The 3707-nt window shown below is 36.8% G+C and overlaps 1 protein-coding gene and 2 long non-coding RNA genes across 6 annotated transcripts in view; 1 reads left to right on the plus strand and 2 right to left on the minus strand.

Annotated features, from left to right (window-relative positions):
- Positions 1-328, minus strand: part of LOC106727222 — a 9539-nt gene extending 9211 nt beyond the window's left edge. The window contains exon 1 of the long non-coding RNA XR_001363394.1: positions 236-328. This is a non-coding gene — a long non-coding RNA (uncharacterized LOC106727222). The remainder of the gene's footprint in view (positions 1-235) is intronic.
- The window catches only part of TENM1 (teneurin transmembrane protein 1), a 913380-nt gene that overhangs the window by 481929 nt on the left and 427744 nt on the right, over positions 1-3707 (minus strand). The window lies entirely within an intron of this gene.
- LOC106727221 overlaps positions 238-3707 on the plus strand; it is a 17476-nt gene continuing 14006 nt past the window's right edge. The window contains exons 1-2 of the long non-coding RNA XR_001363393.1: positions 238-314; positions 1111-1115. This is a non-coding gene — a long non-coding RNA (uncharacterized LOC106727221). The remainder of the gene's footprint in view (positions 315-1110; positions 1116-3707) is intronic.

Below are 3707 nucleotides of genomic sequence, written 5' to 3' on the forward strand. Positions count from 1 at the left end.
GTGTGAGAACCGGGTGGAGGGGATCTATGGGGGTAAAAAAGAGGAACAACTGTAATAATCTGAACAATAAAGATTTATTTAAATAAAAAAATTAAAAAAAGACATTTCTGTTCAGTATTCATAGTCCCCAATTGGTGTAATTCTCATGCTTGAATAAGGTGATGTGCCACTTCTTCTCTAAGATGACCATGAAAAACTAGAACAATTGGGAAAGTACATATTATAAAAGCTATACTAGTCTCCCATCCAAGTACTAACCAGGCCCGACCCTGCTTAACTTCCGAGATCAGACGAGATCAGGTGCGTTCAGGTTGGTATGGCCGTAGACAGACTATCAATCCTCAGAGGGAAAGTAGGGGATGGAGGGGGTAAGGGGAAGAGATCAACCAAAGGACTTGTATGCATGCATATAAGCCAAACCAATGGACATGGACAACAGGGGGATGAGAGCATGAGGGGGAAGGATGGGGGTTAAAGGGAGGGGGGAATAAGGACACATTTGTAATACCTTAACTAATAAAGAATTTTAAAAAATAAACAGATATAAAAAAAGCTATACTAGTATAATTCCCATGACATTGTGTACGAACTATTTAATTTACTATAAAATATTTTACAAAAGCAGGACCATTATTTAAACTTTCAAAATGAACCTGCTGAAGATTATTTTCAGTAAATGATTTTTAAAAGGCAAAAGAGAAAAATTTAGTATAGAATAAAATATTTCAACCAATCTCCCCTTGCTGCTCTATTGTTAAATGTATTAATTAAAAGAATAGGGAATTCAGTGCAGTTAAATGCACTAGTTTTGTAATTCACTCTTTTATAAACCATTTCTTCACAGCCTGGGATAAGTAGGGACAAATAATTGAACTTTAAAACAGTTAAGGAAGTTTACTTAGTGATAGGTTGAGCTAGTCCTTGGGAATAGTTTGGTTTCTATTCCATAGTAATAGTAACAAGAATATCTTGGGCTTGCCCTGGCCAGTGAGTGTGGCTCAGTTGGTGGGGTGTCATTCTGTGGACTGATCACGGAAAGGTTGCCAGTAGGATTCCCAGTCAGGGCACGTACCTAGGTTGTGGGCTCCATCCCTGGTAGGGGGCATGTAGGAGATGTTTCTCCCTCCCTCTCTCTTTCTGTCTCCCTAAAAATCAATTTAAAAATTTGTTTTTAAAAAAGAATATCTTGGGCTCAAGCCACTTGTATAGTGAAAAATTCACCGTTAAAGAGATGGGCCCTGGCCAGTGTGGCTTAGTTGGTTAAATGTAGTCCCATGTACTGAGAGGTCACCAGTTCAATTCCTGGTCAGGGCACATGACCGGTTTGCTGGCTTGATCCCCAGTAGTGGAAGTGCAGGAGGCAGCAGGTGGATATTTCTCTCTCATTGATCTCTCTCTCCCTTTCCCTTCATCTCTCCCTAAAAATCAATAAAAACATATATTTTTTAAAAAATTAAAGGGAGATGGACTACCCATCTAAAATTACTAGGGTATATTTAAGGCATGATGATAATAATGCACTCTGCTGGGGCAGAGACTACTAGTTATCCACCAAAATTTGTTCTCCCTTTGTTCCTTAGTAACAGAGTCACAGAAATCATAGGACTGCCCAAGCAGAGGCTACATTTCCCAGCCCTGTTTCAGCTAGGTGACTATGTAGCCACCAATGGAAACCTTAACTCATCACAAGTATGTTCCCCCACTCTCCCTTTACTACCTGCTGGAATTAGGATGTAGAAGGAGCAGTTTCAACCACCCAGATAACAGTTGCCTTAGGAAATAATGAAATAACAAGAAGGGAAAAATATGGGCCCCTGCTTGACTGTGTGCAGCAGAGGTGTCTGCTCACCCACCTTGGGCTGTTACATGAGGGTGCAATACTTTTCTTTATCAGGACATTTTGTTTCGGTGACTAAGCCTTTTAGCCTAACAAATGTAACTAACACATCATATACCAGAAACTCTTTAAAAACCTTATGATCACATGTGTCCATTGCATCCATGTGCTTGTGCCAAAGCGCTACCCATACTTTAGGTCATAACTGAAATGCAACTTCTCCAAAAATTCACAGCTATTTACCTCTAAGCTTCCCCCAGCTGAACATAACCTTGTTTGTTCCTTTTTCACTAGACTTCTCATTTTCTAACCTTATAAAGTAAATTCTGTTTGCCTATGTCTTCTTTTACCAGAGCAAGCTTCATGAGAGTGAGTTCCTACCTATTCTCCTGTACGACATCTAAAATGTCAGTACTGTGACTTTCTCAGGAGTGTTTATTGACTCACTGAAGGACTAAAACATTTGTGCTTCATGCTGTTCGTCTATAATCTACTATAGCTGAATGAGCCTGGAGCAAGTACACATTTGACATGGGCAACAGAAGCAGAAAAAAAAATGATCTAGGTACTAGAATCGATAAGTTGACCCCAAAACAACTTTTACCTATAACCCTGCTAGCTTATGTCTTATGGTGCCTTCTGTTTCCAGCATCAGACCAAAGATAAAGGAAAATAATGCATGATAGTTAACCTTAAAGAGTTTACACTCATGACCAAAAGTCCTAACTGGATTTTGGGAAAGTGCTCCGTGGTAACAACTTTTGTCTTCTTACAAAGAGTTAGTAGAGTCAAGTACTGAGTAAGCCAAGAATCATTTTGAAACTAAAACCTATACTTTTACATAAAGTTGTTTTTCTTCTACTTGCTTTCACATCTCACCATCATTTTTACATTTGGTACTAAAGAGCAACAGGTATTGGTAAAAATTGAAATTTAGCTGAAATTTTCAATGAAATGATTTAGAAACAAATAAATATGCTTACCAATTTGCAAATGAGATTTTGCAGTGAAATTTATTATTTTCCCTAACATTCTAAATCAATGTAAAATGCAAGATTTGAGCCAAGTAGCCCAATAAATTTGTTTTTCTTTTTTGTACTTTGAAATAGCATTATTCAATAGCATTTATTAATTCCTGTGCCAGACAAAGGGGAAAATTAAAAGACAAAAGCGTGAAACAGTAAAAATTAGTTTATTATCGATGAGCCCAAAAGACTAGGATGTGAATATATTATCCATATACTAGTAGACTTGATTTTTTTCTTCCATTCCCTAAAAATAATATTTTATATTTATAAAACAATGTAGGTTTCATGTACTTATCTCCCAGAGATAACCATCATAAATAATTCAGTAGGCAATCTGGTTGATTTAAAACATATATAATTATGTCTTCCAAGAAATGTGTGACCATTACATAGAGAGTGTTTTATGATCAGCTCTTTTCCACTTACCATATCATGAAAAATGTCTCATGTCATTAGTCTTCTATGGCATTATGGTTAATGCTGAATAATGTTCTACTGTATAGATATGTCCTCATTTATTTAACCAAACCTCCATTATAGGATATCCCTCCTCTCTTTGTATCTCTTCATTCCTTCACATTTATTTCATTTATACCTATTTGCACAAAATATATGGGTAAAAAGTTATCAATTATTTAATAAGATATTCTATGATAAATTTGTCTTTTTGTCAAAATTTTTTTTTTTTTTTAAATATATTTTATTGATTTTTTACAGAGAGGAAGGGAGAGGGATAGAAAGTTAGAAACATCGATGGGAGAGAAACATCGATCAGCTGCCTCCTGCACACCTCCCACTGGGGATGTGCCCGCAACCAAGGTACATGCTCTTGACCGGAATCG

Source organism: Myotis brandtii, unplaced genomic scaffold (assembly GCF_000412655.1).
Source record: "Myotis brandtii unplaced genomic scaffold, ASM41265v1 scaffold39, whole genome shotgun sequence".
NCBI classification, from domain to species: domain Eukaryota; kingdom Metazoa; phylum Chordata; class Mammalia; order Chiroptera; family Vespertilionidae; genus Myotis; species Myotis brandtii.